This window comes from Lissotriton vulgaris, chromosome 5 (genome assembly GCF_964263255.1).
Source record: "Lissotriton vulgaris chromosome 5, aLisVul1.2, whole genome shotgun sequence".
Classification (NCBI taxonomy): Eukaryota; Metazoa; Chordata; class Amphibia; order Caudata; family Salamandridae; genus Lissotriton; species Lissotriton vulgaris.
In genome coordinates, this window is record NC_141693.1 from 1,472,503,872 (window position 1) to 1,472,531,859 (window position 27,988).

A 27,988-nucleotide genomic window follows, 5' to 3' on the forward strand; every position below is an offset into this window, starting at 1 on the left:
GGAAAACAGATCAAAGTGCGAGGGAGGGAGAATGGCGTGGCTGGAGAGAGACATAAGCGATCAGAAGAAGAAGAGAGAGGGGAGAGACAGAGAATGGATGGATAGAGATAGAGAGCAAAAGAAGGGAAGGAGCAGGGCTGGCTTGGACATTTTTGCCAGACCTGCTCTGAGTGAGCTTCCAGCTCTAGCGGAGGTTCTTGAAATTTTAAAATCCATTAGGGATTTTTCAGGCTCCCCAGAGCACACAAGGAGCGATTTCACAAACCTTTTGTGGTTTGACCAAGTTAGGAGTGTCCCATCCCAAGTCCATCCATGGCTGCTCAGGCAATTGCTCAGGCAATGATGGGGTGAAGTACGCCATTCCCATCTCTAACCCTGCCCCATCGGAGTCCACGCCTCATCTCTCGGACAGGCAAACCTGCCTGCCTGCCTGCCTACAGCCAGCCTTGCACTTCAAAGTCGCTGCAATGGTAAACCCAAAAGCGCAAGGCCAGAACTAGTTAGTTATGGGAGCCCAATCTACTGCCTCTGAATATGTCCAGGGTTTCATCAGCAGGCAACTGACATGCATACCTGGATGATGGTAAGACAATACGTTTATAATAAGTTGACAATAATTTGATAATCATGTGATGTGGATACATTCAGATAGTCATGATGGGTCACTCACATATTGAAGGATAGCCATTGATGAATAGGACATCAGCACACTTTGTAGCATTGCTGAGTGCATGCTCGAGGCAGAGACTCAAACTCTAAACGCTAGGCTATTTTCATGTTGTGCACAGTACAAGCTAATGTACAGACAGGTTGTAAATACGCTCCACACCAGGGTTGGATACAGTTAACACTTGGTGATTTGTATCATTTAATCAGTCTAGGTAAACTTGCTGGCGAGTGTCACTCATAGTCATTGAAATGTCACTCATCAGGTAGTATAAATGGTGCCGAAGCAGGAGCCCAGGCCCAAATTTACCGAAGGTAAATAAAAAAGCACACCGCCTGCTTTTGAAGGACAGTTGCATCAGTGCAAGGCTTTTTAGTAAGGAGACTCCAGATTTATCACTGCTTGAGTTGAGAAGGGTGCACGTTTTGTGTTTCCACAGACCTCTCCTTTATGAAGCCAAGTGTGTGAAGGTTTCCATAAAGGCGAAACAAGTCAAGTGAAATACATTATACATTACAGCGGTTGGAATAAGAACTGGGATGAGTGGGTGGCAGAGAGCAGAGTACTCAACTACGTGGAAACCAACCTGCAGAAGCAGAAGGGACTTCAAAAGGCTAATCAGGAGCAGTATGCAGAGAGGAAAATGAGAGGTGCAGCACCAAAGAAGTCCGGGGGTCCGTAGCAGAAACATGTGGAAGTAAAAACGAAGAAAAATAAACAGAAAACTCCAGGGGCTGGAGAAGGCAGTAGTACGAGTGAAGCACCTCAACCCCACGTAAGAAGAGAGCTCGTGTAGACCCCAGCGTGGAAAATGAGGAAACGTTTATGGACAGAGTTGAAGTGAAAGTAAAGACTCCAGAGGAACTCAAACCGTGGCTGGTTGATGACTGGGGCTTGATAACTAGGCAAAAGCAGCTCTTCTATCTCCCTGCTAAAAAAAAGTGTTGATGCCATTTTGGAGGATTATGCAAATTACAAGAAATTGCGAGGCAACACAGATAACAAGGAGTATGCAGTGAACAAAGTGGTTGCTGGAATTAAGGAATACTTTAACGTGATGCTCGGCACACAGCTGCTGTACAAGTTTGTGAGGCCACGGTATGCAGAAATTCTGGCTGATCATCCAGATGCACAGATGCCACGCGTCTTTAGAGCGCCTCACCTTTTAAGACTGTTTGTATTGGTGCAATGCTTGCCTACACACCTCTGGATGAGAAGAGTCTGGCTTTATTATTGAACTATTTGCATGCTTTTCTGAAGTACCTTGCAAAGAATGTGCTAGTATTGTTCCCAGCTTGTAACGAGTGAGGTAAGAGGAGAGCAGCAGCAGATTCAGAGGGGTGGGTCGCTGAGTCTGTGGCCCATCCATGATAGCTGCCTAGGTTTCAGATTGCTGTGTGTGGCACTTTCAGAATTTCATTGTAATTATGAGTGACATTTTAACATCTAGAAGTCACACTTTCTCAGGGGCAAAAATTAAAATCCCTCATGTACGTGCATGTAACTTGCATGATCGAGGTAACTATTAGCAGCAATACTAAGTGTCTCTCGGACATCTTTCAAGTGCTCACCGGCCTTTTTACCCCATTCCCCCCCCCCAAGGGGTGGCAATCTAAGGGATAGCCCCGGGTGCCACAAGCTCTAGCTACGCCCCTGCTGAGGACCCCCGGTACCACAGCTGTGTTGAGGAGATGCATGGAGCAGTGACGCTGTGCTCGCTGGTCTCTCACATAATTTTTTTATGCTAGTAAGCCCTCGAGTGAAAAAGTAATGAGAGATACTTAGGAGTATATTTATGGAGGGGTTTTGAGTCTTGTTTGCACCACACAACATGGAGAAAAGAAATGCAGCAAGTTTTTATATAGTGCAAACTCAACCGAAAAAGTATTGCAGCGCTTTACATGATTTATTATAATATATTTTTTTGTATGCATGGGGAGATTAATTGGTTTGCCCAGAATCACAGGATTTTAGGCTGACCTGAGACTAAAAACCCATCTCCAAAATCGACAGCTCAATCATTAAGCCACAACCCCAACCACAAGAGCAGAAGCATTTTCATTAATATATACAACTTGATTCAAAAAACAACTATTGATAAAGCCAATTGTCTTGGCCAGGGCTCGAGTCGGGGTACCACGCGGGTGGACGGCATCCCCCCACTTATTTTGCCGGCAGCTCGATAACTTGAGCAAATGGAGCCACACATTCACTCTTTGGCCTCTCTGGGGTGAGATCGGAGCCCATTCAGAACGCTGCTCACGCGCTGGCTTCTCTGATGCAATCGCATCCAAGGGGTGAGTGAGGGGAGGCAATGACAGAAGCAGCAACATATCAGTAGGCTGGCACACTATATGATGCACTCATTTTTAGCTTAATTGCTTTGAAGCCACACCCTTAATTGCATTGGTTACGCCCCTTTGCAAGATCCCCGAGAATTTTCATCCCACTCAAAGCCCTGGTCTACAAGCGCGGTCAGGTTCTTGGCGCACATAGCCTTGGTTGCAGCGCACAGAGACCTTACTCTGCCGCACACAGAGGAAAATAATTAGAGGGAACATTGGTCACAGCGCAAGCGAGGACGGCATGAACTACAACTATCTGTGGGAGGGAGGAGCAGCTGGGAGGCGGGAGCGGGGCGGAGGGACGGGCTACGAGGCACAACAACAACAAAATGGCTGGGAGCAATGTAAAATTAATGCAGCGCTAGGATCTAGCAGACAAGCACAGACAATATTACAAACGGCAATTCCTGCAAAGCGAGCGATGCGCAAATCAGCTGACAGCAGCAATTAGCAGAGGGAGCGTGATAGCGCTACGATACCAGGAACCAGGAGCCAGGGAGCGTGGGGAGCGACCGCCTCTGAGCGAGTCAGGAGGGTCACAGAGCAAGCGAGGACGGCACGAACTACAACTATCTGTGGGAGGGAGGAGCAGCTGGTAGGCGGGAGCGGGCAAAGGGACGGGCTACGAGGCACAACAACAACAAAATGGCTGGGAGCATTGTAAAATTAATGCAGCGCTACGATCTAGCAGACAAGCACAGACAATATTACAAACGGCAATTCCTGCAAAGCGAGCGATGCGCAAATCAGCTGACAGCAGCAATTAGCAGAGGGAGCGTGATAGCGCTACGATACCAGGAACCAGGAGCCAGGGAGCGTGGGGAGCGACCGCCTCTGAGCGAGTCAGGAGGGTCACAGAGCAAGCGAGGACAGCACAAACTACAACTATCTGTGGGAGGGAGGAGCAGCTGGGAGGCGGGAGCGGGGCGGAGGGACGGGCTACGAGGCACAACAACAACAAAATGGCTGGGAGCAATGTACATGGCCATATGCAAATCAGTCTGACCCTGTGCCCCATGCGAACAGTCCAGCCCGAACTGCCAAGCCATGTCTTCCCTGGACCGGAAACAAGCATCCTGGGACCGGTTTCGGATTCATAATCCTCATCAGCCAGGCTATCTTGAATCCAGTGGCAAAGTGAGCAAGGGACTCACGTCTGAGCATACCCTCCCAATTTAGGGCGAACCAAGCGATACAAAAGGGGATGATGGACGGAGTGTTTGAGCAAATCAAACACTCACCCCCAGTTAACTGATCTGGGTTTAATCCATCACCATTCTTTAGCTCACTCAGCCAGCCCAGTTCAGACATGGCCATATGCAAATCAGTCTGACCCTGTGCCCCATGCGTCTGAGCATACCTTGCCAACTTAGGGCGAACAAAATTATACAAATAATGGTGATGGATTAGACCCAGATCAGTTGACTGGGGGTGAGTGTTTGATTTGCTCAAACGCTCCGTCCATCATCCCCTTTTGTATCGCTTTGTTCGCCCTAAGTTGGCAGGGTATGCTCAGACGTGAGTCCCTTGCTCACTTGGCCACTGGATTCAAGATAGCCTGGCTGATGAGGATTATGAATCCAAAACCGGTCCCAGAATGCTTGTTTCTGGTCCAGGGAAGACATGGCTTGGCAGTTCGGGCTGGACTGTTCCCATGAGGCACAGGGTCAGACTGATTTTCATATGGCCATGTCTGAACTGGGGTGGCTGAGTGAGCTAAAGAATGGTGATGGATTAAACCCAGATCAGAAGACTGGGGGTGAGTGTTTGATTGGCTCAAACGCTCCGTCCATCATCCCCTTTTGTATCGCTTTGTTCTCCCTAAGTTGGCAGGGTATGCTCAGACGTGAGTCTCTTGCTCACTTGGCCAATGGATTCAAGATAGCCTGGCTGATGAGGATTATGAATCCGAAACCGGTCCCAGGATGCTTGTTTCCGGTCCAGGGACGACATGGCTTGGCAGTTCGGGCTGGACTGTTCCCATGAGGCAAAGGGTCAGACTGATTTGCATATGGCCATGTCTGAACTGGGGTGGTTGAGTGAGCTAAAGAATGGTGATGGATTAAACCCAGATCAGTTGACTGGAGGTGAGTGTTTGATTGGCTCAAACGCACCGTCCATCATCCCCTTTTATATCGCTTTGTTCGCCCTAAATTGGCAGGGTATGCTCAGACGTGAGTCCCTTGCTCACTTGGCCACTGGATTCAAGATAGCCTGGCTGATGAGGATTATGAATCCGAAACTGGTCCCAGGATGCTTGTTTCTGGTCCAGGGAAGACATGGCTTGGCAGTTCGGGCTGGACTGTTCCCATGAGGCACAGGGTCAGACTGATTTGCATATGGCCATGTCTGAACTGGGGTGGCTGAGTGAGCTAAAGAATGGTGATGGATTAAACCCAGATCAGTTGACTGGGGGTGAGTGTTTGATTGGCTCAAACGCACCGTCCATCATCCCCTTTTGTAACACTTTATTTGAAAGTATGGCAACCACACCTTTCTTTTGTTCTGCACAGTGTGGCTTGCTCATCTTCATTTCTTAAATAATTAACTTAAAAAAGACTTTTACTCTCAGTGCGCCACCCGTTTCATGAGCACTGCGCTTTATCTTTTATTTGCAGCTTCGGCACTGCATCACCCTGTGTGGTGCCCTCCTTCCTTGGCAGAACGAAACCCAGCCCATTCTACACTTCTCACTTCCCGCTGCCTGCTTATGGAGGACCCTCCTTTAAGTTCAGGTGGCCTCTCTGCTTTAAAAAGATGCCACCATTTTCTTTCTTTTGCTGCAGCAGGGCATGTGTCAAGAAACGTGCGAAATTGTATTTTTTAATTAGTTACTTGCTATTGTTGCAGCATGGCTTAACGTTATTTGTCTATAGAGGTCGTTTCTGTCACTGAGCACAATCCCTCACAGTGTGCAGTACCTTATATGGCCAAAAGAGGTCCCAAGGGATACTTAGTGATAACCTGTGGTACTGCACCCTTTATCTGCTTTGTAAACAGTAAAAAGGTAAATGATGTGTTACCCACAATTACATTCTGAATATCTAAATACTTATAAGGTCCAGATGGTGAGACCTTTTGCATTGCAAATGCTTGTATCTTTTTTTTCTGATATCTGTTTAATATTCTTGAGGATGATTGTAGTGTGTATGAACAGTGTGCATATGCAATTTCTGCATTTTCCCCTGCACCTCTTTGCTTGCCAAAGGATTTCTCATAATCCTTAGTGAGACACCAGCAATTATTGTGTTTACATTATTTGTTTTTTCACTGCACCCCCTGCCTGCCATCTGTGCACACCTGCATACATTTTTTAAGGAGTATTCCAGTTTCCCCTCCACTACCTGCATGCAACATGCTCACATAAGCATTCATTTTTTAAAGAATTATTCAGTTTTCCCCGGCACCCCATGCCTGTCGTAGGCACACATCAACATTTTAAGGATTATTCCATTATACCCTGCACCCCCTGCCTGCCATTGGTGCACACCAGCATTAACGTTTTTAAGGATTATTCCATGTTACCATTCACACCCTGCCAGCCATAGAAGCAAACCTGTATTCATTTTTTAAGGATTATTCCATTTACCATGATCTCCCTGCCTGCCATAGGCGCACACCAGCAGTAATTCTTTTTAAGGATCATTCAATTTTCCCCCTCACTCCCTGCAGGTCAGAGGGGCACACGAGCATTCATTTTTGAAAGATTATTTTGAAAGGCCCGGGACCATAAGTTCTGGACCTTTCCTAGAGGCACAATCTGATGGTTCTTTAGTGCGGAGGGGAGAAAATTCGTTAGTAAGGCAATCAATTAACCAAGAATCCTGTTGGATACATAGTAGCCACAGACAACTATGTAAAGTTGATTTGGTTTATTACAAAGTCAAAACAACTGAATATAAAGACACCTCAAGATGACATTGTGGAAATACATTGGAACAAGCACAAAGCAAAATCTGCGTTTTCAATTAAGACGATGTAGCAGAAACAGTACAATTTATTCAAGGAGGAGGATAGTGAGGATCAGAAAGCATGAGTCCAAATTTCCCTGCATCGAGGGTTGGTGAGTGAAAAGAATTAAATCTATCCCTACACTAACTCTAATGTGACATCCCTACTTAAGCATTGTCAGGCAGAAGGATAAAATGGTGTCAGCATGTAAAGTCTTCCTAAGAAATCTCTCCACAGTTAATGGGTCATGTAGCAGAAAGCTACAGAGATAGACCTTGCTCTCAGATGCTCTTTCTCGAAAGGCAGAAGAAAAAGTGGGCACTTTTCCTACTCTTTTCACCACATTATTCGCAGATAACCTTCCCAAGATTCATTGCGGATCATGCCTTCTGCTCTGGGTACAACCCTAAAGGTGTTTTTCCATGGGACAATGGTGTTCTTTTCTTGCAACATTTTTTCTTGAAGGCCTTCCCCTGTGTGAAGCACAACAACCTTCCTTTATCAACTCAAGCCATATAATTGTAACGTTTTCTCTTCTTGCCTGACTACTTAAACAAAGACATTATTCTAGCTAACAAGCGGACTTATTTCACCTGCAACACAAATGTGAGAAAGAACAAATTCCACAGCACACATGAAATTCAACCTAATAATTCTAAAACCAGAGTTTCCACGGAGCTGCATTTCAGGCCTACAAAATTCAGCTAACATTAGAAAGCATATTATGAGCTTCACGAAATTGCTTAGAAATCAAGACACTTTTGGTGCATACATCTACCTACATGAAAAATGACACAATTAATAAACACATTTAGTACATGAATAATTGTCAGTTGCACAGCATGAGTTTTGCACATTAATGGTTTCTGCTAGTTAAACTCACTTTCTACGTTTATTCTTCATGTTACCTTTCAATGGCCTAGAATACATCACGTTTCAGGTTAATACATTTCAAACTCTAACACGTCATGTTACTACAACAAAGGATTATATGCAGGTGCACTCAACACGTGTAATTATGATGCACAACTAAAAATAAAATGTGATTTACGCTACATCAGTTCCCCCCTTCGATGACATTGAGTCATCACAAAACACTCTAAAATCCCTGTAGAGTAGACCGATCTAAACAGATGTTCTATCTAGTCTTAGTCTGACCTCTTCCAATGGCTTCAAATCCCATAATGACTGTCATGCAGTCTTTCCACCCTTCTCTCTTTTTCCCTTATGGAGTTGTCCACTTCACTCTCCTTGTGCAATTTGTATGTTCTTACCATACCTACGAATATGATAACACAGACTACAACAATTATAATTGGCTTCAAAATGTATCCAGGAACTCCCATTCCTAAGTTTGCAAACAAACTTCCAAACGCACCAAATCCTTTTCCAATCTTGTCCCAGACTCCCTCAGCTACCAGGTCCTGTATCTCAATATGAATCTCAGCGATATTACTTATATATCCCCTCAAATTTTTACTTGTATCAGGGATATAAGTACAACACTTTTGGACCGTCAGCATCCAACAGACTCTGCCTTCCTTTGTCAGTAACACATATACCGCAAGACGGTTTTGCATCACCAATTGCCCTTAGCAAAACCATTTCCCCCTCTATGAGTAGCAATAACTGAGCTGTGTTAATCAACAACTTATCCATATTGATAGACAACTTCCTGATCTTGATGTCGTTCAGCACCTCCCTTAAAGTAGGCAACATTGCTACGAATATGTCGCCCACAAAGTCACCAGCACTGAGTCCACGTTTTACTCTATGCATCGATTTTCCCTACAAACCTTCAGATCTTCTACATGATATATCTTTGGAAACAGAACTGCCACATAACAAGTACCATACCAATTGTTCGGGACCCGAACATATGCATTCTTACCACATACAAATTATACTCCTGGCACCACTTGTACAGCTTCTTGTAAAAATCTCTTCCAAGGACCATTGACTAGAAAGATATGGTCACACACACTTTGTCCCCGAAATACAGTGCGATATTGACTCTGAACTTGACGTATGCAAACCTTGCCTCGTTGTTCCCAATCTAAAGCTATGGGATAATAGGACCATAGGACTATAGCTTCCCCTAACCTTTGGTCCATTCAAATCCTGTTTATTAAACTTAACAACTACTAGCCCTCTATGTCTATCTTCTACTTGATCTCCACATTTCTTTTGTATATCTGTTAATATGCAAGTAAGGTCATGTCTATGCGCGTAAGCAGTGTCTAATGTTACTGTGGGTGCTAAATATTTTCCCATTCTCCCCTCCTGCTTATAATAATTGTATTTGTTCATATGTTTATAGATTGGTATTTCTGAGAGTACCACATCACAATTTGAGAAGTAGTACTCATAATGACTTTTTCCATAAAAGAAACTAAGGAGCAAACTACAACTAATACCATACGTCATAGGTAAGTGATGGTACCTAATCTCCTCCTCGACTGACGCAGGCAATTGCATACACACATAGCAATCTCTCACTTCAATTTTATTGACATATTCATAAAGAAACTTAGCCTATGTGTTCAGTGTACAATCACCTCTAGAAAAATCTACATGAAAAAAGCGATTAGTTTGTTCTATTAAGCCCTTATAAGACCCTAATGTACCCTCCTTTGAGGTAGCAGTGGTAGGTGTGGATGTTGTATGTACCCCCACTCCCTGTTCCTCAATCCTATGTGCACTTAAAATGGACTCAGTTATGATCACATCCATCACTATGAGTACTTCTACAATGAGTGTACCTATAATACATTTGTGTCTCCAATTCGAGTTCCAAACTCCATTTTAAAGTGTCTGGGATTGTGGCTGTAAGAGGTTCAATTACAGAGACTTTTTTCTCCGCCTCTTATGCAAGTGCAACCAGCAGCAGCGGCTGTTGCACAAGAGCATTGGGGATCCACCCATATCCTTTGTGGCCCTTATACTAACGGCCACATGCATCAAAGTTAACATTTGCGATTTCTTAATTGCGAAAATTAAGGAATCGCAATTAAGAAATCGCAAATTGCTATGCATCAAAAAATCGCATTTTTATTTGCGATTTCTAAAAATTCCTTAATTGCGATTCACAATTTGCGAATCGCAATTAAGGAATCCCTTCCCATTGATTCCTATGGGCCAAGAGGCCCATAGAAATGAATGGCAAGGCATTCACAAATTGCGATATTAGCATTTTGCGAATCGCAATTTGTGAATGCATTTTCAAGGGTGCAGAGGGGGGTCCAAAGAACCCCCCCCCTGCACCCCTGAAATGTAACTTTAAGTGCAAGTTTCACACACACATGTCCCAAGGACGTGTGTGTGTGTAACATGAAACTTTCGAAAATGCATTTTTGTGCATTTTTGAAAGTTTTCGCAAATTAGCATGAAGGTCAACTTCATGCTAATTTACCCCTTCCTATTTGCGAATTCGCAAATTAGAAATGATCATGCATTGCATTTAAGAAACTTGAAATTGCGATTTCTTAAATGCAATCGCAATTTTAGAAATCGCAACGTGGTTGCGATTCCTAAAATTGCGAAAAGCATGATGCATCCCAAATTTGAGAATTGCATTCGCAAACAGCCGAAAATTGCGATTCGCACCGTTTGCGAATGCAATTCTCAATGATGCATGTGGGCGTAAGAGTCTTTAACCTACAAACAAAATTATTCATTTTAAACCCAGCTCATGCGAGACTGTCTTGCTCTGATGCAAAGGGACAGGCCATCAAGTATCTTCAGTAGCTGAAATGTACGTCTTGACTCTGCGCTGTAACGTAAAAAGGGTTTATGTACCAGCAGCCCTCGTGCTCCCTTGGATCCTGGGTGATGTCACTTCCCAGTCTCCTCCTCTTTCTGGCGGAGCTATAGAGATTTACCCTTCAGTTCAGGCAGCAGGAGGCTGAAAGTCAATTTAGAATACTTTCACCACTCTTTCCCATTTTGTCATGGGGGGTGGAATCAGGAAGAATCAATAACCACACTCCACCCTGTGACGAAATGGGAGGCGTTTCGAAGAGTACAAGATACTGCATACTCCTTGTTCTGAAATGCCAGGCCGTTTACACTTTAACTTTTTTAATTAGAACAGGACGGGATGAAATGCTGCATTTCAACAGCTATGAAAGAAGTTTAGGAATACCGGCAGAACTGACATGATCAATTCAGTCCAGCTGTCAATGCTAGTGAATTGGCAAAGCTATGAAACAGTGCCAAGGCGTCGCCGTGAAGCGAGGTGGTGCGGTACCCACAGGTCGCAGTGCGAGCAGCAGCTCGGTGGATGCGTCAGCAGGCATCGTCGGTGAGACCAGAGTCACGGTGCGGCGTTGTGGCAATGCCCTCTGCAGTGCCTTCAGGATACGGAGTTGGCAGCAGCATCGTAGAAGTCGTTGAGTTGCTTTTCTTCTGTTGCAGCACAAAACACACAGCCCCCAGTGCTGAGGGCAGAAGAGCTTGTAGTCTTTGCTGTTCCTGAGACTTCTTGAACAGGGGTCAAGCTCTAACTCAAGCCTTTGGAGAAACTCACAAAAGCAGATTCCAGAAAGTTCAGTCCAGTCCTTTCACTGCCCAAGACAGAAGCAGCCACTGAAGGCCAACACAGCAAAGCACACAGCAAAGTGGTAGTCCCTCCTCACAGCTTCTCCAGTTTATTTTCTGGGCAGTCTTATTGGTCCAAACGAGTTCTAAAGTTCAGGGGTCTGGGCCCCAGTATTTGTATCCAAAAAGCCTTTGATTCTCTAGGCAGAGGGTGTCTGTGTCCAGCCAGAACCAGTTCTGCCTTCTCTGGTGTGATTTCTTGGCAGGGGGTGGAGACGCATTGTCAGAGGCAGACCAGGACCTTTGAGGTGCAAGAAAATCCCTTCCCTCTTCCCCCATTGCAGCCCAGGTCTATTCAGCCCTTTCCTGACCTACCTAGACTATCGGGAGCCTCCCTTGCTTCCCAGCCATCTGTTGTCCAAACACCAGACAGGCAATCCACATTCCAGCAGAGGCACACGGGATGACTGAGCAAGAAAATACCTACTTCCTAAAAGTGGTATTTTCAAACACAGACTGTAAAAATCACCTTTACTAAAAGAAGCATTGTTATATTTTGAGTTCAGGCATACTACATTTTATTTTCCCACCTAGTTCCCAGGGCCAGTTATGTGTATAAGATGTTATAAACAAACTTCCCATTCTGTACTATGGGGAACAGGTAGCCTTCCAATAGTGAAAAACAAAATGGGCTGTAATTCACTATCAGGACATGCCACACACACCAGGGCATGTCGTACCTTTCCCATACACAGCACCCTGCCCACAGGGGTACTTCGGGTCTACCGTAGGGGTGCCTGACATATAAGAAAAGGGAAGGGTAGGGACTGGCCAATGTGTACACGGGCCAAGTCGACATGACAGTTACAATCTGCGCGCAGACTCATTGGCAGGTCTGAGGTACCTTTTCCGGGCTACTCACGTGGGTTGCACAATCTGTGCTGCAGGCCCACGAGTAGCATTTGATTCACAGGCCCTGTCACGCTCAGTGCACTTTACTAGGGACTAACAAGTAAATCAAATATCCAATCATGGAAACACCAATCCATAGCACAATTTACACAGAGAGCATATGCACTTTAGCACTGATTAGCAGTGGTAAAGTGCCCAGAGTCCTAAAACCAACACAAACAAGTCAGGAAAAAATAGGAGGAAGATGCAAAAGGTTTGGGGATAACTCTGCAAAAAGGGCCATTTCTAACAGACTCCTACAACTTGGATCAATTTTCCTGAGAGGGGCAGGTTTAGGACTACTGCAGATCTCACAGTAAAATGAGTAGCACCAGTATCAATCAAAAATGTAATAGGAGGACCATCTACTTCTGCTTCAATGTAGGGTCCACTGTGGTCTACCTCTAAGACTGCACCAAGTGTACAGTCTTTCTACCCCCTCAGGCACCATCATAAGGACCGGTCCTGTTCCAACCTATCCAGCTCTTCCATTAAGGGCGACTGATGATAGGTTTGATTGCCTTGCGAGATTCTGGGAGGTTGGGGCTCTTCCACTAACTGGTTCTGATTCCCTTCCGCATTAAGGGATCTCGGTCTAGTGACCGTCGGTAACTGATTTACCCATCTGCCACCTGCATGAGTTCTCCTTCCTGCACCTGATTCACAAGGTAATACTTGTGCCTCCAGTGCCCGATCTTGTGACAAAAATGACAGGCAGTGGTCTTTTTCAGGGTCGCAACATCTATCCCTGTTTTAGGATCTATAGGGACACCTCTTCCTCTTCCCTTTCCCGCTGGTCCTGCAGCTGATGTATCTTGGACATCTCCTAGATCATTCCCTTGACTGCGAACTACCGTTCCACCTGTTGGCTATACCTACTATCTCTTCTGCGCATTTCGCATTTGAACCAGCATCAACTTCTCATTTATTCTCCTATGCTTGGAATCCACCTCGTCACTGCAGTACCTGGCATACCGTAGGATTTCGCCCCTGACTTGTTTTGCCAGCAGCTAAAGTTTTGTTGGATCATGAGGTTTATTTCCGGCCTTAGTCCTGTCACAAAGTTTGATACTAATTGTCCCATATCTTTAGGTTCAAGTGTGCCTAACCCAGGGGTATCTTAAGAATGTGGGAGCCCTAGGCCAAACCTGTTTTGGGGGCCCCTGTTTCGGAGGATTTTGAATTTATGATCCAATTTTAGCTCTTTCATGCCCTCTTTGGCCAAGCAAGTGAAAGTGCACAGGCACATTCTTCCCAATTCTAAATTTGTTTACACCTAATATTCAGGGATAGTGAAGTGTGTTTTTAATATTGTAACACAGCGCATGCTCACTAATATTACTGGAAATACTCTCTGTAACTCCCTTCTATTTTTCGTATGTGAGGTTCTGTTTGGATCTAAAAGAAACTTTTATATGGATACTAAATGAAACATAAACACAACATTTCTCAGCAAAATGTTTGTAATAGACTCTCACACATCACCTGCAATAAAAGTTAATTAAAGGAAAATGGTATTTAGAAATCTGTTCACAAATTATTCAGGGTCATCAGGACAAGACTCCTCTGCAGAAGAGGGCTGGCTCTATCTGGGGCCCCTGAATGACTGGGGTCCTGGGCCAGAGCACACTTTTCCCATGCCTTAAAATGTCTCTGGTGTAACCCACAGTACTGCTTAAAGGCTTGTAATAGCCTTTCAGAATAGGCATGCACTGACTCCTTAGGTTCCTGGGTCAATCGATCTATCTTAACCCAATCGATGTCTTGAGGGGCTATTTTGGACTGCAACCATTTGATCACCTGATCGTACTTTTTCATACCACTGGTGAAGGACCATGGGTTACTGGATTCCTCTCTGGCTCAACAGTAGGCCACTCAATAGCTATTTTACAAGCAGACCACCGATAGCTAGGAACAGCAATTTTGAACAAGGTATTTAAGTAAATCTACAACACCTTTGCGATCTTAACAAAGCCATTGACTTGTTTGTACCACTAAGCATGTTTCTCCCTTAGCCTAGGGATATCATTCTTAAATGCACCTAGGTCACCTCTACTCCAAAGGACATGCACATATCATCCACAAGGCACCTCCCATAACAGATATGCCTCGACTCCCTGTGTCCCCCCTCCTGGAGGTGGTGTTTACCATCACCTTCCTCACATTCTTCTTCTTCAACCATCTTTCCTCCCACTTTTCCAGCATACTCCAAGCCCTTGTTCCTGCGACCAACTCTCGGGTATGTGTCTTCAATCTCGTCACTCTCTTTTCCTCCAGCTCCAGGTTGCTGTAGTGACGCCTATGAATTCTCTGTAACATTTTCATTCAAGATAAATCTACTCCATACCTCTGAGCTAACTCTGACAACTTCTCATGCGCTCGTCTTGCCCAGGGGGTGACATCCTTTACTGCAAACAACAGGTCATCTGGCTTATAGGTCTCAATCTTATCCAAAGGTAAATTCCTGCTGAGGATATCGTCTAACTCAGCCTTCAACTTCACCACATTCAATAGCTTTGCCTTCACTAAAGCCTTGAAGGTACCCTGACTTGATGTATTATTCTGACTCCCCTTGTTTGGGCTTATAGAGTGACAAAAAATGAGTACACTGGTCTTTCACCTTTTGTGATGATGAGAGGAGGTAAACCTAGATCCAAATACAACCTGATTTGGTGTTATGATTCTACTGTATGCCAGTGGTCACCTTCAGCGGTTCGTGATAAATTAATTGAACATCACGGGAAGGTTAAGGTTTACAATGATAACAAGTGTGGAGCCAAAGCTGTAAGTGTAGATATTGGTGATTGGGTCCGTATTAAAAAACCTGGTAAGGTAAAAAAAAGGTGAGAGCCAATTCTTTGAGCATGAGGAAGTTGTTGAAGTACTGAATAATGCTGTGAGAGTTAGGAGTGGAAAAGTATGGAACAGGCGTAGCATTGCTTTAACTTCAAAATTGTTTGGAGATGTGAATTCACAAACTAAAACTTCTGGCAGTTTTCATTGGTTGGATGATGATATAGATTATAGTAATGTGGAGAAACGTGATGCAATTGTGAATACTCCAGATGACAATTTGGTAGTAAATTCCAGAATTCATTCTCGGTTGGTTAGTCATGAAAGTTGTGTGAATAAGGATGGTGCGATTCTTCGTTCATCTTCAGCTCATCCACCAGATGGAGAAGCGAGTAGCGGAGAAGTAAATTGTCTAATTCATCAAGCTCTAGTATTATTGACCATAATGTGGGTAAATCTAGGAGACCTCCTAAATGGTTGGAGGACTACGTAGTAAAAGGAATCTGAGGACTACGTTGTAGCTCTGAAATCACAGTAACTGTGTAATGAATTGTAATTATTTTCATTATTGTTTTCTTCATTATTATGTAATATTGTTATTTTATTACAAGATTGGGGAAGTGTTGTCTTGTTACTTTAAGTATTGCTAGGCAACAAGCAATATTCTATGCTAGATTTGTTATGAAGTAAAGTTACAGTTACGGTTCACTTGTAGTGACCGGTGAAGGACAGCTGGAAGGATGTTATTGAGCTCCAGAAAATAAACTTGTACAAACACTACCTGCCTTGGTGAAATAGTACACAACACTAGCTTACCTCCTTTCCCAAAAAAATTGGCTAGCCATAGCGCCTCTTAAGTAATGTGCTTGGAGGTCAACACCTGCCATTTGCATCACTAGTTTAACCCGGATCACTGAAATAATATCGAGAGACAAAATATCGACCTTCAAGAATATCGTGGACAAAATATCGACTGACAAAATATCGAGTTTGTATCTACAAACAGGTAAGTACAAAAATATCGAGTTAAAAATATCGTTTACAATAATATAGTTTTAAAAAATATCGACTTTACTAAAAACAATGTTAAATTAAATTAATATTAAAAACTAAGTACTAAAATATACTTAAAAATACTTAAATTAACTTATAATAATTAAATAATTAATGAAAGTAAATGAATACAAATTTTTAATTCATATTTCTTAAAACATATATATATAGTAACAAAATATAATTAAATAATAGCCAATACTATTAACGTACAATAACAAAAGTGTAAAAATTACTATTCCCACTCCAAAGAGTGCAAGCATAGGGTAAGCGTTGGATAGCGTAGGGGTTAAAATTACTATTCCAACTCCATTGGGTGCAACAGTAGGGAAAGCGTTGAATAGCGTAGGGGTAAAAATTACTATTCCCACTCCAAAGAGTGTAACAGTAGGGAAAGCGTTGGATAGCGTAGGGGTTAAAATTAATATTCCCACTCCAAAGAGTGCAACAGTAGGGAAAGCGTTGGATAGCGTAGGGGTTAAAATTACTATTCCCACTCCAGTGGGTGCAACAGTAGGAAAAGCGTTGGATAGAGTAGGGGTAAAAATTACTATTCCCACTCCAAAGAGTGCAACAGTAGGGAAAGCGTTGTATAGCGTAGGGGTTAAAATTACTATTCCCACTCCAGTGGGTGCAACAGTAGAGAAAGCGTTGGATAGCGTAGGGGTAAAAATTACTATTCCCACTTCAGTGGATGCAACAGTAGGGAAAGCGTTGGATAGCGTAGGGGTTAAAATTACTATTCCCACTCCAGAGAATACAACATTAGGGAAAGTAAATATTTCATATATTATTCAAAAATCTAAAAATGAATATCTATTAATAATTAATTAAAAAATACATATTAATGTTATCTAATATAATAATTAAAATTAATATTTTCAAATTACTAATAAACAATAATTATTTCATTTATTCACCTATTAATACAAATAATTAAACATTAACAATTAATTATTTTATAATTAAAAATTGTTTGACAATTATTTCCAAATAAATACATTTTAATTAATTTTAATATTTCATTAATTATTAATAAATTACTTTCCACCCTATGCCCCTATAAACCCACAACCCACTACAGAAATTAAATTAGTAAAATGTACATAATTAGCAGTTAATCAATTAATATAAAATAATTAACAATTCTAATTAAATAATTTACATATATAAATTAATTAACAATTAATTACTAATTACTATCAATAAATAAATTTACATATTTAATTAATTATAATTAAATTACTTCCCACCCTATTCCCCTATAAACACACAACCCGCTACAGAATTAAATTAGTAAAATTTACATAATTACCAATTAATCAATTAATAATAATTATTTTCCAATTACAATTAAATTAATTAACACGTATACATTAATTAACAATTAATTACAAATTACTATCAATAAATAAATTTACATATCTAATTAATTATAATTAAATTACTGCCCACCCTATTCCCCTATAAACCCACAACCCGCTACAGAATTAAATTACGCAATAATTATAAAAACAAAATTCATTAAATATAATTATTTATAACATAAATACACACTTTTCACACATATTATAACATAAAAATACACTATAAAAAATTATATATTAATAAAAAATTGATATTTTTAACTTTCAATATTATATACTTCGATATTTTAACTATCTATATTTTTAACAGTCGATATTACTGCACTTACCTTAAAAACTATATTTTTGTTGTCTATATTCTGTTCTGTCGATATTTTGTCCCGTCTATATTAAAAACTCAATATTATGTCCAATCGATATTTCGGACTCCATATTATGTCTGTGCACCGTTTAACCCATCTAGCGATGGAGGAAGAGGAGACAGGTTTGAAGGGTTTAAACAAAGGAAATAAGAAGCCGGTTTACACCAGCTGTGCGATGTTTGTTCATCCTTGCACCATACTCCTTCATACAATCTACCAAGCATAGCTGAGTACATCTGCTCCTGGGAATATAACAACTCCTCAGGGGGGGATTGCAACAAGATCTTTGTCCTACTTCTACCCAAAAAGGTATAATAACAACAATTATATACGTAATACTGATAATATCTGGCGGAAACCAATCCCGCAGCCGTGGGAGCTAGATGTCGCCGGTCCAAATCTACCACCGCGACACAGCGAACCCGACAACTCCTGGTGGCCAGTAAATCAGAAACACCAGCAGAGAGAAGTACCATGGCAGATTATGGGCCCACAAAATAGATCTAGAAATTGGGAGCAGTGGGAGAGACCACCCCACCTACCATACGGACCCAGCTATGGAGACACCATCAATGGGCAAAACTGGCTAGGCATACCGACCACGAACCGGTTTAGCGGCCTGGAAATGGTCGATTGACCAACAATCAAATCCCCGGAGCCCTCACAAACAATCCCGGCACCTTGCAGTACGATCCCACCCCCCCAACAAATGAATAATACAGCTCTAGATTACACATCCACTCAGCTTTCTATGATCTTTTGGAATGTGGCTGGCCTCCAAAGCAAAATTGAGGACGGTTCGGCCGCCGGTTTCTTGAAGGACACTCAAATCATCTGCCTACAAGAAACCTGGGCAACGACGCCCCTCCACCTTGCGGGGTACAGGACATTTACATCTCCCGCCCTTCCCAGTATTTCAGGTAGACCTAAAGGGGGACTGGTAATCTACCTGGCGAATACAATCGCAGACACGAAGATTTTCAAGGCAGATCTACTATCGAACTTCCAGATCCTCACTCTCACAATTGGGAAAAAATTCTCCATCACAATAATTAACATATATAACAACCTAGAGGACGACAACTTCTTGAATGTTCTTTCCCTAATTCAAGAAAAAATAACTGAACACTGTCATCCCAAACAGAAAATGGATAATGCCCATGCCCCAACACCGACACCTGTGGAATGGTGGATGAACATGACAACCCCCTAGTCCACTTTATCCATTCAGGAGTGGGACCACCCATGAACAAAATACTTTCCGATCTGGACTTACAAATCATAAACCCCATCCAACAGACAAACAATAAATTAGAACCCACCTACAGAGGAAGGGGCCACGAGACCACCGTGGACTACGTAATAGTCGCAGAAGCCTTGAAAGATAAAATCAACAACTTTAAAATTTTGGAAAACAACATCAGTGATCACTCCGCTCTAAGCTTAAATCTTCAAATAAACCAGCCAAGGACATTGATGGCGAACATAGCAAACACGCTAACACAGAATAGGCTTGAACTGGGCAAAAGTAACGGATTTACAATAAAGTGGGAAAAAGTGGACCCCAATATTCTTACAAAACGGTTAGTAACATCTGCCTATAATAACATTTTGACCTGCGTTGATCCTCATGCGGAGCCGAATCAAATCTTGGATAATTTAAACTGTTAACCAAAACTTCTAATCAAAACAAGAAAAACTTTAAAGGTTGGTTCAACCGAGACTGCACCAAAGCGCAGACTAATTTGAGGAAAGCTCTCGGAAACCCAAACAGAGACAAATCAAATATTCAAGCTCTTCGACGGGAGTATAACACTGCTAGAAAAACAAGGAAAAAAGAATTAAAACAATCCTTGTGGAATGCCCTGCATAAGAGTGCACTTTTGAAAGACAGCCAGGCATTCTGGAAAATAGTTAAATCCCCCTCCCTAATTGACTCCAACGGCCCAAAAATAGATGTGGCCATTGACGAGGACACGTGGGTGAACCACTTTTCGAAAATCTTTAAACTGACACCCAACAGCAAAGCACCCCAGTCTAACATTAATCCAGTAGTTTATCCAATATTATTGGAGGTTGATCTGCAGGACTTCAAAATGGCGCTATCTTCAAGCAAGCGTGGGAAAGCCCCCGGCCCTGACGGGGTCCCAGTCGACCTATTCAAACATCTCCCTGACCTTTGGGTACCAATAATTACAAGAGTCTGTATAGCAACAATGAAACTCGGCCTGCTAGAATCATGGTCATCTTCCATCATGGTCCCAATCTTCAAGAAGGGGGACCGACAAGACACTAAGTGTTATCGACCAATCTCGCTCCTCGACTCTTTGGGCAAAGTAGTTGGCAGAGTCCTCCTTGAAAAGCTGCAACAATGGGTTGAAGTCAAAAACATCCTCTCGGACCTACAGTTCGGCTTCAGGGAGGGCTTTGGTACGGTCGAACAGGCTCTAAACCTAAGCCTGATAACATCTAAATATACCCACGCTAAACCTGGAGCCATTTATATGGCATATGTGGATCTCTCCTCTGCATTCGATTGTGTTTCGCATGCTAAGCTCTGGTCACTGCTGAGCGAAATGGGGGTAGATCCTCCTCTCTTGGACTTCTTAAGGGAGCTTTACAGCGAAGCCACGGCGAGAGTGAGGTATGGGACAAGAGGAGAACTGACGGCACCATTCAGAGTAGAGCGGGGAGTGAGGCAAGGCTGCGTCCTGGCCCCCTTTCTCTTCTCTCTCTATACCAACGGCCTAGAAGAGACCATGTTGAGAGGGGGGAGGGACCTCCCAAGAGCAAAAGATCGCTTGATCCCCGCACTACTTTATGCGGACGACGCAGTCATTTTAGCTCGAACCCCCATCGAACTGCAGAAATCTTTAACTAAATATGCAGATTTTATGGGTGCCCTGGACTTGCACATTAACGTTAAAAAAACTTTTGTCATGGTAGTCGGCGGACCAAGAAAAGCAATGAAGCCCATCTTCCTGAAAGACCAAAAAATTGAAAAACCTCACAATACCCCTACTTAGGTATTATGATAGATGACGCCCTAAACTGGAAAGCGGCGGTAGAGGCCAGGAGACATCTATTCAAACGAGCGATCATGGCGCTGATGAAATTCTCAAATAAGCTCGGAAAAAGACCTCCAGTAGAACTGCTGCAGATTTATTCTGCGAAATGCCAAGCCATCGCACTATACGGCGCAGGGATCTGGGAACATAAACCTATTGGCTCTATACAAAAAGAGGAAAATATCTTCATGAGATTCCTTCTATCAACTCCACGAGGCACCTCCACCTACGCCTCACACATAGAATTGGGAATCTCCTATATCGAAGACCTAATTAAAATACAACCCCTTATGCTCTGGAGGCGAGTCTGGCTGTCGGAAAAAAACAGTCTGACTAAAAACATCCTACAGGATACTATGGAGTTGGACCACGCCAATAAAATAGCTTGGCTCTCCTATGTAAGACATTTTTTCTCCGACCTGGGCTTACAACAATACTACTACAAACCAGAAAGCCTAAAAGAGATATCCAAAAAGGAATTGAAGCAAACCGCATTGAGCCACCTGGAATCCCTGAGACTATCTTCGTTGATTGCAAAAAAATCTGTTCTGCATGCAATCACGACACAGCAGTTTCCAAAAATTCAGCTATATTTGACCTTAGAGATCACCGCATATGAAAAGATGCTCCTAACAAGGTTCAGACTGAATCTCTTTTTCAGACTAGTGACATTTCCGGAAAAAAATAACTGGAACACTCAGATGGACTCGTGCCCATGTGACGATCTTTCCCAACAGTCTACCATGCACACAATACTGTTTTGCAAGTTCTTCCACACCCACCGAAAAATATGGCATATCCCTCTATTAAAAAAATGGGGTTACAGACAATGTCGTCCAGCCATGTTGGCACTTCAATCTTTGGACTCTGAAGCTACCGTGTATCATGTATTAAATTTTCTAAAGTGCATTATGAGGCACAGAAATAATCTGTAGAAACAAAGGACCAACTTATATTCCACGTAAACTGATGGCATCTTCACTTTTATAAATTGCATTTTTAATGGTACCTTTTTACTGTGAATGTTTGTATACAATGACATCTTTTATGGTTTTGAGAATGCTAAAAAAACCGAATAAAGATTATTATTATTATTATTATTATTATTAATCTACCAAGCACAACTTTTTGCAAGCATTACATCTTGGGTAAAAAATCATGCCAGGCATGGTTTTTGTTCTTTTGATAATTTCAAATCTGACACTGAAGGCGTCATATGATCTATTTGTTAATTCCAGTGCTTTGACATTCAATACCCTCCGGCAGGATATTAGACATAGGAGAGAAGCTAGTTTAAAGAGAGTTTTTTTAATTATCTTTCAGTTTAGTTATGGGGCCAGTTACAACATAGATCAAGTAATGATTTTATGTCCCATAGTGTTTTGTATTTAGGTTTAGGAGGTCTTTTAAGCCTGATGCTTTTCATAATTCTGTATATTATTCAATTCTTACCAATAGTTCAACCATTTAAAAGGGAGTGAATTGCAGAAATAGTTGATCTACAGCGGTTAATTGATCCATAAGTAAGACCTCTTTCAAATTGTTCAACAAGAAAGTTAGCTACATGCACGATAGGCGCCTCCACGGAATCCAGGTTCCTTTCCAAGCAGCAACAAACCCTTCTTTTCCAGATACCGTTGCATATATAGTGTACCGGGAGCCCAGGATTCTTGGAGGAGAGAAGAAGCCTGCGCCAAAATCTCAGAGATTTCATTGGCTCGCCTGACACTTTCCAGGCAAGAAGGTTCAAAGTCCTGCTCTGAAGAAGGGGATGTTCCAAACCGTCTATGTCTCTTAGGAGGCCTGGTGAAGCTGGGAGAGAAAGGGTATTTTGTAAGATAATTCTAAGGTTGTTGGAAACCAAGTTTGGGGTGGCCAAAATGGTGTTAAAAGGATTATTGAACATTGTTCCATCCTCAACTTCCGCAGGGCACACTGGAACATTGCAAAGGGGGGAAGCATATCCCTGAATCCCTTTCCAAGGTTGAAGAAAAGCATTCACTGCAACAGCAACCGGATCTGGAATCCAGCTGAAGTATTTGTGTAGTTGGGAATGGATGTCAGCTTGCTCACAAAGGGACCACAAAGGAAATATAGACTACTGAACACATTTGTGTTCAGTTTCCAGTCGGTGTGACTAATAGGAATCTGGAATTCCAATCTGCACAAACATTGTTTTTTCCTGGAAGGTATTCCAGCTCTTAACAATATTTTGTGTTCCAGGCAAAACATCCACAGTTTTTTTGCTAGGTTGGAGAGGTCTGGCAATTTTGTGCCCCCTAGATTATTTATGTAGGCTACGGCTGACATGTTGCCCATTTTGAGAATGACTAATCTGCCCTGAAGGTATTGCTTGAAACTCATTAGGGCATAGAGCCCTGCGGTTAACTTTAAAAAATGTATGTGGTGCATACTCTCCAAATAGGACCATAAGCCTCCCGTGTTCTGATTCTGAAAGCAAGCACCCCAGCTATGAAGGCTGGCGTCTGACTCGAGGACAAATTACGGGGAAATACCAAATATGGCTATTCCATGCATCCAGATTTTCTAACCACCAGGTTAGCTCTGATTTGGCTTCTGAGTCTAGGTGAATTTTGTCTCTGTACCATAGGCCAGATCAAAGGGCTCTGCCCTTTAGCCTCTGGAGGGCCCTATAGTGTAAAGGACCCAGGAAAAGAGCTTCAACGGAGGATAAGAGGAGTCTAGCTAGTTCTCTCAAGGTTAGGAGATTGAGTTTCAGAACATGACATATCTCTTTTCAATTCTTAGTTATCTTTTTCGGTGCGTGTTACAGCATAGACTTCACGGTGTCTACTGTGAAGCCCAGAAACTTTAGAGACCTTTGACGGAGTCATGATTGATTTTCCTCTGTTTATAATAAAACCTGCACTCTCTATTAAGTTTACGGTAGTACTCAAGTCCTAAAGATTTGAAAGTGATCTTGAGACATGGGGAGAATGTTGTCTAGATAAATTATAAGGTGGATACCCCTTTCGCTCAAGACTGAGGTGATGGCCCTCATAACTTTGGTGAAGCACCAGGGGGCAGAGGATAGACTGAAGGGAAGAGCCTGGGACTGGCATATGTGATTGTTCCAAGCAAATGGGAGGAAGGTCTGGGATTCTTGCACCATTGGAATAGTAAAATAGGTGTCCTTTAGGTCTAATTTCACTAACCAGTCTTTTTCTAAAAGCATGTCTCTGAGGAGATGGATACCTTCGATCTTGAAGTGTCTGTAGGTGAGCAATTTGTTACCGGTCTCAACACCTTGTCCTTCTTTTCCACCAGGAAAATATTGCTCATGAAATTCAAGTGATCCCAGGGGACCTCAACGATTGTTCCCTTCTCTAACATAGAGTTTACTACCTCTGCCACAATGGACCGTTGTTCTTGGGTCAGGTCTAAGACTTTGGGTCTTGTAATTTGTTTGGGTTTTTTCTATAAAATATATTTTGAAACCCTGAACAGTCTCTAGAACCTAAGGATCTTGAGTAATTTGCTTCCAGATGTGTAAGTATTTTAGGCGAACCCTCACTTTCCCTGTTGAAAAGGAAGGATGAGGTGAAAAGGTACTTACTTAAAGTGTTGGAGGAGTTCTGACCTCTGGCTCTGAAGTCTCTTGAGCGGAAAGGTCGTCATCACTGAGGATAGAAGGAGGGATTGGCCTGGAAGGGTCGACCAAAGCCCCGCTGCCTGAGAAAGGCCTTTGGTAGGGACAGCCGGTAGAGCAACCATGTCTGACGGCCCTGACGAAAACATTAGGGTTAAAAACCCTGCGCATGTTACTTTGTGCCTTATCTAGGGCTGTGAATGTTGCCATGTATTTGCCTAGTCCTTTGATCATCCCTTCCCCAAAAAGAAGTCCGTTAGAGTTAACAGAGGGTTCCTTTTCAGCCATGTCACAAAGTTTAGGGTCAGTTTTAGATAGGACAAGTTTCCTTCTTTCAGTATTTATTGGTGTGTTAACTTTGCAGAGGAGGAATAGTGTCCTCTGGCTCCATCTCCTCAATAATTTGATGTTTAAGGAAGAGCCATTAATGTGGCTCTCTTCAATTAAATCAATCAATCTGCACAAGGGACCTACCATGTCGAGCATGCGGTCTTGACACATTTTGAGGGAGCACTCCATCCCCTACCTAGGGTCCCTGCCCAGTTTAAATGAGAACCTAATAAGTTCGGGGTCAAGATTTGGAGTGAGACTAATTTTATCCTGAACCATAGGTCTTGGGCATTCATCTTTAAGGATATTCCTTGTTTCTCTTTCAAGGGGGTTTCTTGTCTGCGTCTTCATAAAGTTGGTCACTTGGTTCTGAGGCCCCCATTGTGAACTCCTAGGGTGTTGAATGTTATAGGGGGAGAACATTTCCCCACCTAAGGGATCAATGATTATTTCCTTAGAAGAAGAGGGGAGTTCATCCCCTGAGAGAGCAAAATGAGGGTCATTATCATCCTGGTCCAGGTCAGGGATATATTAGTCCAAGGACTCAGTTGTTCCTTGATCATCATCAATTAAGTGGGGCTCAGATAGAGCTCTTGGGTAAAGTGTGCCGTTTGGGGCATCCAGATAGGTTGTGCAACTATGGACACCTGGGGGCCGATTCCGATCCTGGAAATAAACCGTCCGTACGATTTTCATCCGGAGCCATGGCCATACTATGCTTACCCGTCCGTCCGAGTCGCGTAGTATGATCCGTATTCGGTCAATCTGTCCGAATCCTCACGATCCGTACGTATTGCATGGCTGAAACAGTGAACCGTACGACTCGTACACATGCCGTACGACCCTACAAGTACGATCTGGACCGGGGTTATGAGGACGCGATTCGTACAGTCCACGTCAGGTAGATGTGATTCGTACAGAAAAGCACACAATCACTTACACACCGTACGGTGTGTACACCCCATGATAGCAGGGGTACGTGCATACCCCTGCGATCTTGGGGTATAGGCACCGTACCCCGCGATCGCAGGGTGTACGCACCGTATACCCAGTGAACATGGGGTATGGTGCGTACACCCCAAGATCGCGGGGTACAGTGCGTACACCCCATGACGGCAGGGATACGCACCGTACCCCTGCGATCATGGGGTGTACGCACCGTACACGGGGGGCCGTTTCGTACCTGTTTCGGGGCGCACTCTGCCTTTACAGCTGTTTTCAGCTCCCGTAGAAAAAGGGTCGTACGGTGCATACCCGACACAAATCGTACTTGCCTTGTCGGAAAAAGCAGCCACGAACCGTACAGATGTCGTGTACAGCGGGTTCCGAGGGAGATTCGTACGGGGATTTGATTCGTACGGTCTCCGTACGATTTGTACGGAGTCCAGCTCCTGGTATGAATCGTACTTCGTCGTACGTACGGGGGAAGTTGCAGGGTACGATTCGTATGGGAAAAACGCTCCGAACAGCTATTCGGAGCGGTTTTTCCCGAATTGGAATCGACCCCATGATGTTTTTGGGGCGCATAGGTCTCCCTTAGTCTTTGAGGCGATTAGTCCTCCTTCAGGATGTGAGGTGCGTAAGCCTCCCAATAAGTGTGAGGTGCTTGGACCTCCAAGTGTGCTCAATTTGCTCTCCTTTTCTAAATTGTAGCAAGTTATCTCTGCGATAATTTCCGGCGATGCTTAGCGTTAAAAAATTCGTTGCTAAGCATCGTTAGCGATAGATATTGCTTAACACTGGTAATATGCCCCAAGATGCTATCTACTTTTTCCTCTGTCTACCTTTGGGGTTCCACTGGACTCTGTGCACACTATACCTCATTTTGGTATAGTATATGCAGAGCCAGCTTCCTACAATCATGCCATCTGCTCTGGATACAATCCTAGAGGTGTTTTTCCATGGGACAATGGTGTTCTTTTCTTGCAACATTTTGTCCTCAGGCCTTCTCCTGTGTGAAGCACAACAACCTTTCTTTATCGAATCAAGCCATACAATTGTAACATCTTCTCTTCTTGCCTGACTACTGAAACAAAGACATTATTCTAGCTAACAAGCACACTTCTTTCACCTGCAACACAAACGTGAGGAAGAACAAATTCCACAGCTCACATGAAATTCAACCTATTATTTAAAAAATGAGAGTTTCTGGGTAGCTGCATTTCAGGCATACGAAATTCAGCTACCATATGAAAGCATAATATGAGCTTTACGAAATTGCAAAGAAATCAAGACACTTTAGATGAATTGAATACGTCTATCTACAAGCAAAATGGCACAATTAATAAACACATTTAGTACACAAATAATTGTCAGTTGCACAACATGAGATCTTCATGTTAATGGTTTCTGCTACTTACACTCAGTTTTTACGTTGATTCTCCGTGTTACTTTTCAATGGCCTAGAATACATCACATTTCAGGAAAATACTTTTAAAATTCTAACATGTCATGTTACTACAACAAAGGATTATATGTGAGTGCGCTCTACATGTGTTATTGTGATGCACCCCTGAAAATAAAATGCGATTTCCTCTAGATCAATTTAAATTTCTCCTTGCCCTACCTGCCTGCCACAGGTGTCTTATAGACCTCAGAGGCACATAAAGTAAACTTTCAAATCTGTTTGTTATTGAACTATTATGTTATGGTTTGGACTGGAATCAATACACTATTCTTAATTATTTGGGATCATCTCACTAAATTACATTGTCTTTATGTATTAAAACTGTGAATGGCAGGTTTCACAGAATGTTTTTCTTGTTTGTTTGCATTTAGGTGTACAAGAGACATCACACACAGTACTGCCAGACAGAAGGCCAGCAGCTAAATGGCGAGGGAAAGAAGAAGGAGATTGCCACCATTCTCCAGAAAAGAGGGTGTGCTTCCCCCACCCTCATTGTGGCATCAAAAGTTGGAAGCAGCACTCCTGCATCAGTGGGACCACCCTAA

The 27,988-nt window shown here is 42.9% G+C and overlaps 1 pseudogene; it reads left to right on the top strand.

The window, feature by feature from the left end:
• The first annotated feature begins 941 nt into the window (after nucleotides 1-941).
• On the top strand, nucleotides 942-27,988 carry LOC147712783 (mortality factor 4-like protein 1; annotated as a pseudogene).